The sequence below is a fragment of the Chiloscyllium plagiosum genome, unplaced genomic scaffold, assembly GCF_037043375.1.
Source record: "Chiloscyllium plagiosum isolate Xiang-an unplaced genomic scaffold, Cpla_swu_hap1 HiC_scaffold_3, whole genome shotgun sequence".
NCBI classification, from domain to species: domain Eukaryota; kingdom Metazoa; phylum Chordata; class Chondrichthyes; order Orectolobiformes; family Hemiscylliidae; genus Chiloscyllium; species Chiloscyllium plagiosum.
This window is the reverse complement of record NW_028270141.1, coordinates 27,692,987-27,706,908: the sequence shown is the minus strand read 5'-3', so window position 1 is coordinate 27,706,908 and position 13,922 is coordinate 27,692,987.

The following is a 13,922-nucleotide window of genomic DNA, read 5'->3' as shown; positions in this document are numbered from 1 at the left end:
AGCACAAACAGGAAGGTGAAGGCAGTTCAATTTACAGGTTGTTTTGGAGGCTTTGAATTAGAAGAGTGAAACTGAGGCCCAACTGCTTTGCCACTGGCTTGGAACCTGTTAGTAACGTTGGTACAAATGTTATGATGTTCTCAGTGTATTATTGTTGCTTTATATCAATTAGTTTCTGAGCTTGAGGGAAATTGGGTGAGAGAAAGAGAGATGAAGAGTGAAAGAGTTTCCAGTTTCTTTATTGTTAACAGTTCATGTCACTTTCTCCCTTTGCTTTATTATTCAAAGTAAGCTACAGCAATCTAGTTTGTAAGATCTAAATCTAACTCCAGTGTCTGTCTCTTTCAAACTGAACAGGTAACTTTTCATTTTCAATATATAAAGATGATATTGAATGTAAGTATAACAAGATATGCACATTTCTTGATGCTGCATTGAGTTTCAGCGCTCATGATTAAAATAGCAATCCTGAAGCAGCCAGTTTCAAGCATTCCATGGTCTCAGACCATGGAACTCAAGTATTCTCATTGGAGATTTCTCTATTTTAATAGTTCTTCAACACTCTGGCATTTAATGTTAAATATCATATAAGTGGATAACTGTTTAACTTCAGTCAGGTTTATATCAAACCTAAATTCCATTGGCATAGTTGGCCTGCAGTGTGTAGATGTCTGCTCCTATACATCACAATTACAAGTCAAACTCAATCTCTTCAATTCTCTGAAAACAGAAACAAAAACAGAAAATTCTGCACAAGCTGGAAGAACAACATTTCATTTTCCACTGGAGAATTCTATAGTCTTCTGGACTCAATATCAAGTTCAACAACTTTCAAGCCTGATGCACCTTCTCCCATGTCCTTTCCCCGCCCCCACACACTAGGTCTTGTAATCACCTGGTCTGCTAGTACACACGAGCCACTGTTAGCCACTATCCATCACCAAAATAGCTACTCATTCTTCAGACCAGATCCTTATCCACATTTTGTCTGTCCAGGTTTCCTGAGGTAGTCATAGAATCATACAGCAGGGAAACAGAGGTTTCAGTCCAACCAATTCATGCTGAACATAATCTCAAATTAAACTAGACCCCCGCCTTCTCCTGGCGTATATCCTTCCAGACCTTTCCTATTCATGTACTTACCTAAGTGTCTTTTAAACGTTGCAATTGTGCCCATATCCACCACTTCCTCAGGAAGTTCATTCCATATGCAAATGACACTCTGTGTAAGAAATTTGCTCCTCATGTCTCTTTTAAACCTTTATCCTCTCACCTTAAAAATATGCCCCCTAATCTTAAAATCCCTCATCTTAGGGAAAAGGACACCTACTATTAACCCTATCTAGACCCCACATGATTTTATAAACCTGTATAAGGTCACTTTTCAACCTTCTATGCTCCAGTGAAAAAACTCCCAGTCTATCCAGCCTGCACTAAGAACTCAATCCTAACTTCCCTCCCCCACCCTATCATCCTCATGAAAAATGATATTTTCCTAACTACAATTAGTTCTGAGGAAGGATCACTGAACGTGAAATGTTAATTCTGATTTCTCTCCACAGATGCTGCTAGATCTGCTGAGCTTTGGCAGCAATTTCTGTTTTTACTCCCTATACCTTGCCAGCCATGTCTCTGAAAAGGCCATCAGTGATGAGGAGATCCAACATCAGATCAGCAGCATCAATTTCCTCCTTCACCTAAATATGGCAGTGAATATTTGACAATACAGACCTTTGCAAGTCAACATAGTCCAAATGGACAAAGCAGCTGTCAACAAGTAATGCTGCTGCCACATTCTCCAGATTCAATGGAAGGATGGACAAACTTTAGTCCCTTTCTTGAAGCCAGGTGTACAAACATTTCAGCAAAACCCTTGCAGGATCAATTAAGCTGGATTGGACCCTTTGCATCCATATTAGCTAAAAGGCATCTCCCTTACCAACATTCAGTTCTTTCAACTCTCAAAAGGCCAGTGTTTTCTGGGAGGACAGAGAAAGTGCTTCAAAGACACTGAACCTTGCTTTGCAGTCCAAAAACATTTGCATTAATTTATTATTATGGTAATGGATATGTGATTGTGATATGCATCATGAATTATTAGTAACAACAGCAGTCACATACAAGAGGACATGGATGATGGATAAAACGATTTAATGTAGGACAGAATTCAGACAATATGTCTTCAATAATTTTGAATTTATATAGAAAGGAACCTCTGGGATTCACAAATCAAAACCTAATGTGATATAAGTTTGGACAAGAGTATCAGCAACAGTAATGGTAACAGCAAATATTGACGAAGTAGTGGGATAACCAAATTATCATTTAAGCAATTCACAAAGTTAACTTCTGGTGAGGACTATTCTACGCAGAATTAAGGGAGGATTGATGATCTCAGATCTCGTTTTCCAATTGAGCAGTTTGCAGCCTTCCAGATTCGATGTTGAACTGAATAATTTCAGATCATGATCACTGTGCCCATTCTGATTCTTTTGTTTAATCAAGAGCCTGTCTGTATCATGGTTTTGCTTTCAGTCAACATTGTTCTTTATTCTGCCATTAACATCCATTTGAGGCCACTACTTTGTTTCTTTATTATAATCATCACCACTCCCTTTTCTTTTGTTCCATGTTAGCTTTGATACTTTATCTTGCCCACCCAGTAACCTATCTCAGATCTTCTTTTCTTTTACACCAAACCGCTCCCCCAAAATCTATTACACATTTTCCTTCATTAAGATCTGAAGAACATCTCTTAATTTGAAATTTAAAATTGGACTGAATCTTACTAAAAAGTCATCTAAGTGTCTGTTGTGGTGAGTTTCATGAAGAGTTTCTCTCTATGAAGAGTAGAACATTTTCTCAAAGTATCTTCCTAAACTCATCTCATCATGCCCATTCCGCTTCCTCCTCCCCCCTCCCCTTGGCACACTCACCACAGATGGAAGTATCCTCTCTGGTCAGGTCCTTTTGGAATTCCTGTTGCCGGGATGACCTTTAAAGCCTAACTGTGCATTTGGTCAAACACTGGCAGTCCACAGCTGCCTTGCATGATTTGTTTCATTTGCCCTGGGCAGAGGGTGATTGGCACCCCATTTTGCGAAACCTTGAGCTCCACCTGGATAGGGGTTGTACATGGTTGCTGTCTTCCGAGACAGAAAATGGACATCAAATCACACCAGGAATGGCATGTCAATGCTGACCATCATACACAGAATATCAGAGTGGCCATTGGAGTTCTGGAATTGCCAGGTCACTGCTCTGACCTTTATGATGAGAATTGTCAACTGTTTAATTTTTATCCGGTGGGAAGGAGAATGGGAAACTGCATATCAATGAGGCAAGACAATGGAACAATAAGGATGTTAATACATGTGAAAAGGCCTCTCCTGCTTACTAGAGAGAATCTTATCTCCCCATTCAGTACTTCCATTGGAAAATGCATTCATTTCTGTCAATGGCAGTAAGATCCTCTTTGCTGATCTCACACGATTCTTCCAACATTCTCAGCAATGCCAATGTCATTCAGTATCTAGGAGGATCCTACCCTCTGTTTCTCTCACCACAAATGCTGCTAGACTTCCTGACCTTTTCAAACACTCTTTGTTTTTATTTCAGATATCCAGAATCCACACTATGTATAAATGGGTTCTAGCTGTTTAATCACCCTTTTTGAAAACGGAAATCAATATGCACGTTTCCAATATCGAAGGAATTCTCCAGTATTCATTAAAACCTATCCTGCACCATGCCTATCATGACTATTTGAGAAATCAAATCTGTTGTCTCTCTCTCTCTCTCTTAATGCATCAAGATAAAAATATATATCCATGGGAGTTAATTTGTTTTGAGTACTTATATTCTGTTCACGGATTTCATCATCGCAATGTTGACATCCTGAATTCTCCTTGCCTTGATGTAACAGTTATGGAACCATGTTGCTTGTGCATTTCCTTGTAAATAATTGAACAAAGTAATAACTGGATGAGTCATATGCAGCACAAAGGAATTTATTTGTGGCTGTTGGAGGCCAATTGTCTCAACACTGGGATATTGCTGTAGGAGTTCCTCAAGGCAATGTCCTCGATCTAACTATATTCAGTTCTTTCATCAATAATCTTCATCCTAAGGTCAAAACTAACAATGTTTACTTCACTAATTAAGAACTGCAAAATAAACTGAACACTGCAATTATTAGTTAAGTTCCTACCATTGTTGCAATTTTAGAATTTAATATTCAGATCAGGAGTGAAAAACTTGGGTAGGAAACAATTGTATTAATTGAATGAGTGAGATCACATGAAATGAGGAAAGAGTCAACTAATGTGAAACTCGACAATTAGATTAACAGGAATGACAGTAAGCAAAACAGTGGCAAACATTTCAGGAAGCAATTCATGACTCTCAACATAAACACATTCTAGTAAGGAGGTAAGATTCTAAGAGAGGGATTAACCCACCATAGCTAATGAAGGAAGTTAAGGAGAGTATTAATGGAAAGAAGAGACATATGAGGAGGCAAAGGTCTGTAATATCCCGAAGACTGGGATAAATTCAGAATTCAGCTGAGGAGGAAGGATAAAGAACATAAACCGCAAGGTCAAGCTGGCAAGGAACATAAAAACTGACAGAGTGTTTCTTCAAATATATAAAATGGAAGAGAGAGGTCAAAGTGAACATGGGCCCTTAGAAAATGAATTTGAGGAGATAGTTATGAGAAACAAGGAAATGACAGAGGAGTTAAACAGATATTTTGCATCAATGCAAGATACTTCAAACATTAATACTAAAGTACTTTGCATTCCGTTAATACTAAATAATATGGGGGAGGAGTTCACTACAATTATCATTGCTAGAGATGTAATATCAGACAAAAAAGGGGCAAATAGGTCCCTGGGTCCTGATGGCTTGCATCCTAAGATTCTAAAAGAAGTTGCTACAGCGATAATGGATATATTAAATGTAATTTTCCAAAATTCCTTGGATTCTGGAGAAGTGCCAGATGATTGGAAAACTGCCAATGTGACATTCCCATTCAAAAGGGAAAGGAGGCAAGGTACAGATAACTATAGGCTGACTGGAGCTTTCAAAAGCTGATTGGAGTGGACTGCTTGCAGGTAAAGGGATGACTGGCAAGTTGGAGGCTTTCAAAAGTGAGGTAACATGAATACAGAGGCATCATTAAAAACTGAAAGAATTGCGGTTGCTAGAAATCAGAAACAAAAATAGAAATTGCTGCGAAGGGTTAGCAGGTCTGGCAGCTTCTGCAGAGAGAAATCAGAGTTAACATTGTGGGTTCAGTGACCCCAGACACAGTTCAGAGACATTATGTTCTTGTTTGAGTGAAGGGTAAGGTTGGAGAAAGTAAGGACTGCAGATGCTGAAGATCAGAGTCGAAAGTGTGGTGCTGGAAAAGCACAGCAGGTCAGACAGCATCCAAAGAGCAGGAGAATTGATATTTGGGGAACAATGGATGAATAATGATCTGGTCAACAAAAGGAGGCATGTGTTAGGTTTCAACAACTGGGATCAAGTGAATCTCTCGAAGAGTATGGGGTAGAGGGCATTTTTAAAGACAGAAATCAAGAGGGGAGAAAAGGGGATCTGACTTACACTTGGCAGATAGAGTTAAGGATAAATCAGAAGAGATTAAGAGCAAAACAGCAACTAGGGAGAGATGTGGGTCCCTTAAAGATCAATGAGTTTGTCTATGTGTGGAATAACAGGAGATGAAAGAGATACTAAACAAATATTTCACATCAATGTTGACTGGAGATAAAGTTATAGAAGCTCAGGAACTCAGGGAACAAACATTGTTTCTTGAAAACAGCTTACATTACAGAAGAGGTGTGTGATGGTGGTCTTTAAAAAGCATTAAGGCGGATAAATCTTGGGGATCAAAGCAAGTGTATCACAGGATGTTGTGGAGGAAATTGTCGGTCCCCTAGCAGAAATATTTGTATCATCTACAGCCACGGGTGAGGTGTTGGAGGGCTGAAGGGTAGCTAATGTTGTGCCTTAATTAAAGAAAACATGTAAGGAGAAGCCTGGGACCTATAGACCTGTGAGCCTGACATCAGTGGTCGGTAGGTTGTTGGAGGGGATTCTGAGAGATAGAGTTTAAACACATTTGGAGAAGCAAAGATGGATTAGGAATAGTCAGCACAGCTGTGCACATGGGAAATCATGTCTCACAGATTTGATTGAGATTTTTTGAAGACATAACTAAAAGGATTGATGAGGGTAGAATGGTAGATGTCTACATGGACTGCAACGAAGCCTTTAATAAGGTTCCACATGGTAGACTGATTAGTAAAGTTAGATTACGTGGGATTCAGGGAGATCTTGCCAATTGGATACAAAATTGTCTTGGTGGTAGGAGAGAGAGGGTGGTGGTGGAGAGTTGTTTTTCAGACTGGAGGACTTTGACAAGCGATGTTCCACAGGGATTAGTGCTAGGTTGACTCCTGTTTGTCATTTATATAAGCAGTTACAAAGGGAACTTGATCAATCTGACAAATAGGCTGAGGAGTGGCAGATGGAGTTTAATTTGGATAAGTGCGACGTATTGAATCTTGGTAAAATAAACAAGAACAGGATTTGTACAGTTAATGATAAAGCTCTGTGTAGTGTTCCAACAGAGAGATCTATGAGTTTAGGTACAATAGCTCTTTGAAAGTTGCATCACAAGTAGACAGGATGGTAAAGAAGGCATTTAGCACTCTTACCTTCATTGCTCAGACCTTTCAGTATATGGGGTTGGGACGTCATGTTGAGGACATTGGTGAGGCCACTTTTGGAGTATGTGTACAGTACTGGTCACCCAGCTATAGGAAGGAAATTATTAAATTGGAGAGGGTGGGAAAATAAATTTACCAGGATGTTGCTGGGCCTGGAAGGTTTGAGTTATAAGGAGAGGCTGCATTGGTTGGGCTCTTTTTCACTGGAGCGTAGGAGGTTGAGGAGTGATCTTATACAGTTTATAAAATCATTAGGGTAATAGATAAGGTGACTAGTAAAGGTCTTTTCCGAAAGGTGGAGGAGTTCCAAACTATGGGGTATATTTTTAAGATGAAAGGATAAAATTTTTAAAGGGACCTGACCGGCAATGTTTTCACACAGAGTGTGGTTCATTTGTATGTGGAATGAACTAACAAAGGAAGTGATAGATGTAGATACAGTTAAAACATTTGAAAGACAGTTACAGAAATAGGAAAGATTTAGAGGGACATGTACCAAGTGCAGGCAAGTTTTGTTTGGAAAATTTGATCAGTGTGGACGAGTTGGACTGGAAGGATCTATTTCTGTGCTGTATGACTCCACAACTCTATTAGTCTAACATCTATTGTTGGAGAAGTACTGAAATCAACCATTAAGGAACTAATAACAGGACATTTGGTAAAATCATAATCTAATTAAGCAGAGTCAGCCTGGCTTCACGAAAGGCGCCAGACTAACTTATTAGAGTTTTTCAAGCAAGTGTCAACCAGGGTGGATAGAGGGAAACCAGTAGGTATGGGAACTTTCAGAAGGGGTTTAACATGATTAAGTCATAAGATAAGAGCCCATAATGTACGAGATAGTATATTGGCATGGGTGGAGAATTGGTTAATGGACAGGAAATAGTGATTGGGGAATAAATGGTTCATTTTCAGGTTGCCGATGAAAGTCAGGTTGCGGGATGAATCAAACAGTTTACAGGGACATATTATTAAATTAAGTAAATGGGCAAAAAGTTGTCAAATGTGATATGATATGGAGAAATGTGGAGCTGTTCATTTTGGGAGGGAGAACAAAAGAATAGAGGATTATTTAAATGAAGACAAAATGCAGAAAGCTACAACACAAAGAGACTTGGGGGTACTTGTGCACAACATACAGAATGCTAACACACAGGTGCAGCAGGTAATTAGGAAGGATAATGAAATGGTGATCCTTATTTTAAGGATGTTGGAGTATAAGGTAAGATTACTACAACTGTGCAAGGTACTGGTGAGATCACATCTGGAATATAATGAGCAGTTTTAGACTCATTATTTAAGAAAATATATTATTTCATTGGAGGCAGTCCAGAGAAGGTTCAGCAGTATGGAGAGATTTCCTCATGAGCAAAGATTAAAATGATTGGGACTGCACTCACTGGAGCTTAGAAGAATGAGAGATGATCTCCTTGAAACATATAGGATTGTTAAGGGTCTTGACAGGGTAAATGCTGACAGGATGTTTCCCCTCATGGGAGAGTCTATGATCAAGGTCATAGGCTCAGAATTAAGAGGCACCAATTTAAGACAGAAATGAAGAAGAATTTCTTCTCTCAAAAGGTTGTGTGTCTTTGGATATCTAGCCATAGAGAACTGTGGAGGCAGAGCCCCTGCGTATATTTAAGGCTGGGATTGATAGATTCTTGATCAGTAGGGGAATCAAGAGTTATGGGAAAGGACAGGAGAATGGACACGAGGAATGTTGGATTGGCCATGATCCCATTAAATAATGCAGCAACCTCAAGCAGCCGAACAATTGTTCCTGTTCCTATTTCTTCTGGTGTTCTTCTGGTCAAAGGCAATTTGCAACATGCCATTAGTGCTTGCAAATTGTAGTTGGGCATCTCAATGATGTTGAAGTTAGCAGCAATTACGTTACAAAAGGCTAATGCTGGTTAAGGAGGAACCATTGTTCATCCAACTTCCATGGGTTGTGTGCGAGCTACACGATATCACCAGTCATGTAAGTGCTACAATGGTCTGTTCTGAGTGTGGTGAGAAAATGAGTGTTTGATGTGGGGTCTAAAGTAGGAAGGATGTTGGAGGCACTCCCTTCTTGATGACAAAAATAGAAATTGCTGGAGAAACTCGTTATGTGATGAAGTGTAGTCAGCTCTTATTACCAATGACTGTTCTGATATTGAAGAAGGTCTTTTGCTGCTTCTGTTCCCATTTTAGGCCTTTTCATGGATACTACCTTTGGTGGGATATTGGTCACTGCCAACTTAGGAAAGTGAAGATGAACGCAGGAGGAACAGGATCAATGGCAAACTCAGGTAGAGCAGCAGAAGGATGTGGACAACTGGTTCAGGGGAGGTATTAGTCACTGGTCTTTCAGGAATCCCAGAGTTTTTCAGCCCTAACTCCAATTTTGGGGATGAGTGAAGTACAATGCTGACACAGCCTTCTTATGCTCTGGGGCACTGTGACAGAACCATGCCGGATGCTCAAGCAGAACCTGAGGACTGCAGAAATCAAAAAGCAGCCCCTTTGGGTGGTCGTGAAAGTCATGACCATGGTAATATCTATTGTACTGGCTCTTGTCAAACGTACACGTATGGCATAAACTAATATTATAATTATCAACATGTTTGCAAATTTTTGTTTCATGTAGGTCTACTGAGAGAAATGAACATTTATAAATTGAAATACAATATGAATCATGAAAGAAAACATTGTTAAGAGGGTATACACAGATGAACATGCTTATTTGAACTCTTGGCAATTGTTGACCATTCAACTAGAACTGAATTGTATGTGAAATGAAATAATATAATGAATTGTTCTGCCCATTTATTCTTTTTTCAGACAGTTTTGTTTTGTTTACTTTTTTAAGGCTTTGTTAGGTTTTTAATTGTTCTTTATTTCAATTGATTTCTGAGATTTTGCAGCGACTACACACGTTCCTGGGTGTCAGCAAATGCTGCCATTATCCTGCCTATATCATGTAAGGACAAAGTTTATGGGCATCTCATTTATCCTCTAAAATTATTTAATTTAAAATAGCCTGCATTATAAAATATACATTGCCCTCTCAGGGTGTATTTTGTACTGTACTGTTTCTGTTTGTGTCTGAAAGTAATGGCGGACTTATTCATGAAGTCAAGAAGTAAATTAGTCATTGGGCTGCTTTATTTAGATTATTGCATCTAACACTCTACAGGGTAACTTGAGTCATGACCAGTCACTAATTAAGATACATTAGCAATATTAGTAACTGAATAATAATTGTGAATAACTATTTTGTACTAACAATCAATTCAGTCTTTATGGCTACATACAGATGAAATCTTTTATATATGGTATTCAAAATAGAACATGCGATTGGGATCTTGTGGCATAGTGGTAACAATTATATCCCACTGACAATTGGGGATGTTTAATAACGTGTGTAAACAAATTGCTGTGAGAACTATCACGCAAAGAAATTGAACACCTGAGAGCTGCCGAATGCAAGAGAAACGGCAATTTAGGTCTGATATTACACAGATATGAATCTCCTCAAAATTTGAATGTGTAAATATTCTGAAACTGTTGTGATATACATTTAATACAGGTGAGACTTGAACATTTACCACCACTGGATTACAAGATCACCTAAATATGAATATGTAACCTTATTTTAAATACCAACAAAAGTTTATACTGATATTGGTCCAAGATTAATTGCACTCAATGCTCGCACAATTAATTGTAAACCTCTCAAGTTGGGTGCTAATTGAAACTAGATTATAGTTAGGGATTCTATTATTCATTAGAATTCAGATTGTAACTGAAGTAAGTCAAAAATATCTCCTGTCCTTCCCAAAATTAATTGAGGTATCACAGCTTTCTTTTGCATCTTTTTCTTTCTAAGTTTTTTCCAGATATCGCAACACAATATTTTAAGGACAGCCACTACAAATATTAAATGTTTCCTATTCAATGGTTGATTGGATAAGATGTTGAGTTGCATTATAATTAATATTGAAAGTATGGAATGGGGCAATAATGATGCCCATTTCCTGCCTTGCATGTCTTAATTAGTAGTTAAGCAATGGTCAAGAATAATGCTAATTCAACTCGGAAGAATGGGAGCTGTAGGAGAGTGGGAGGCTGCCTCTTCTGGTGCACTAGTAGTGTCCCTACCTCAGATACAGAAGGCCCAGTTTCAAGTTCCACCTCCTCCAGAGATAGGTCCTTACACATCTGAAAAGGGTGATTAAAAATATCTACAAAATTGTAGGAAATGAAACAGCAGCAGATCCACATTCACGATGAGAACATTTCTGTACTTTGAAAGGCAAACAGCAATAATAACCAAAGTTTTTTTAATGTGAGCAATCAAGCACACACTTTTGAAACCATGAATAAATTAGACTAGCACTTATGTTATAATGAACCTCTGCATCATTTGCTTGTATAGTATGCAATGAAAATTACGTTTGATTTAACTTCTTAGTTAGTTCTGCCCTACTTGTTAGTCCTGATTTATTTAAACAAACCTTGAGGTTTCAAGTTTCCTCATAGAGGAATAATATATGAAACTCAGTAGTTATTCAATCTGTTTACTGCTCATCCGCTTGATGTGGCCTGGTGCAGAGCACAGTTCAGCTGTCCAAATAACCCATGAGCATAGCATAATGAGCTATTTAAAAAGCTTGAAGGAAGCCAGTTAGCTAGCAGTTGGACATCAATATCCTGTCCAGGTCTCCCATATTGATACTGACACTGAATCAGAATGTTAAATATGTAGCAAAAGGTAGATTTTATCTTTAGCACTTGCAGTGCAGAATTTATACACTGGGATATTAGGAAATTGAACTCTTGTGCCTCAAAATGTTTTGTCCCTTAAAGTGAATGGTAACCCAACCATATGAACATGCACCTCAATTCCCAGAATGCACTTGTAGTGAGTCAAGCTGTGAATCAAAAGTGCTGATGGTTGACATTGATCAACTGCTAGAAAAACTTTCTGTTTCCTTGGTGAATGAACTGAAATCATATTCTCCTTGGTCCTTATCTCAAGGTGGCAAGCAGTTACAATTGAATTTACAAGTTTAATAATGAATAGGATTTTCAGCAAAGTGAAAAAAACAAAAATTAAATGATTTCTGACTTTTGGAGATTGGAAAGCAACTTTCTAATTGAAGAACACCTGGCAATTTCGGTAGTAGACAAATTTTGGCTTGTCTTCTGCTTTTTATCCTACTCATTGACTCTGTAAATGACAAATCGAAAGACTGTAATGTATACAGAGTTTATATAATTGTCTGCTATGTTTCACTCACATCCAGATGAGCTATTTATAACTTACAGTCCTTGTCCATGCTGGGCCATGCCCAATCATTTCCTTTCAATACTAGCTTTCATTATTGTTCAGGATCATGGCATAAGAAAAATATATTCTTTTATATTTGGAAAGGTGGCAATGGAACACTTCTGAATGCATAAACATATGTTATACACCTTTAGCCTCGTATACCTCGAAGGCAGGGTTTCAATCTTATGGTAACTACAAGAAATTCAAAGCTCCCAATGAGAGTCAGCAAAAGAATGCATACATTTAGAACATAGAACATAGAACAGTACAGCACAGAACAGGCCCTTCAGCCCACGATGTTGTGCCGACCATTGATCCTCATGTATGCACCGTCAAATTTCTGTGACCATATGCATGTCCACCAGTCTCTTAAATGCCCCCAATGACCTTGCTTCCACAACTGCTGCTGGCAACGCATTCCATGCTCTCACAACTCTCTGTGTAAAGAACCCGCCTCTGACATCCCCTCTATACTTTCCTCCAACCAGCTTAAAACTGTGACCCCTCGTGTTAGCCATTTCTGCCCTGGGAAATAGTCTCTGGCTATCAACTCTATCTATGCCTCTCATTATCTTGTATAACTCAACTAGGTCCCCTCTCCTCCTCCTTTTCTCCAATGGAATAAGTCCGAGCTCAGTCAACCTCTCTTCATAAGATAAGCCCTCCAGTGTAGGCAGCATTTTGGTAAACCTCCTCTGAACCCTCTCCAAAACATCCACATATTTCCTATAATATGGCGACCAGAACTGGACGCAGTATTTCAAGTGCGGTCTAACCAAAGTTTTATAGAGCTGCAACAAGATCTCATGACTCTTAAACCCAATCCCCCTGTTAATGAAAGCCAAAACACCATATGCTTTCTTAACAACGCTGTCCACTTGGGTGGCCATTTTAAGGGATCTATGTACCTGCACACCAAGATCCCTCTGTTCCTCCACATTGCCAAGAATCCTAATCTTAATCCTGTACTCAGCTTTCAAATTCAACCTTCCAAAATGCATCACCTCGCATTTATCCAGGTTGAACTCCACCTGCCACCACTCAGTCCATCTCTGCATCCTGTCAATGTCCCGCTGCAGCCTACAACAGCCTTCTATACTGTTAACGACACCTCCGACCTTTGTGTTGTCTGCAAACTTGCTTAGCTGAAAATGTGTTGCTGGAAAAGGCAGCATCCAAGGAGCAGGAGAATCAACGTTTTGGGCATGAGCCCTTCTTCAGGAATCTTGCTGACCCATCCTTCAATCCCCTCATCCAAGTCATTAATAAAAATTACAAACAGTAGAGGCCCAAGGACAGAGCCCTGTGGAACACCACTCACCACTGACTTCCAAGCAGAATATTTTCCTTCTACTACCACTCGCTGTCTTCTGTTGGCCAGCCAATTCTGTATCCAGACAGCTAAGTTCCCCTGTATCCAATTCCTCCTGACCTTCTGAATGAGCCTACCATGGGGAACCTTATCAAATGCCTTGCTGAAGTCCATATACACCACATTCACAGCTCGACCCTCATCAACTTTTCTAGTCACATCCTCAAAGAACTCGATAAGGTTTGTGAGGCATGACCTGCCCTCACAAAGCCGTGTTGACTGCATTTAATCAAGCCATGCTCTTCCAGATGGTCATAAATCCTATCCCTCAGAATCCTTTCTAAACCTTGCAGACGACAGACGTGAGACTTACTGGTCTGTAATTGCCAGGGATTTCCCTACTTCCTTTCTTGAAGAGAGGAATTACATTTGCCTCTCTCCAGTCCTCAGGTACTACTCCAGTGGAGAGCGAGGATGCAAAGATTTTCGCAAGTGGCGAAGCAATTGCATTTCTCCTTTCCCAAAGCAGCTGAGGACAAATCTGGTC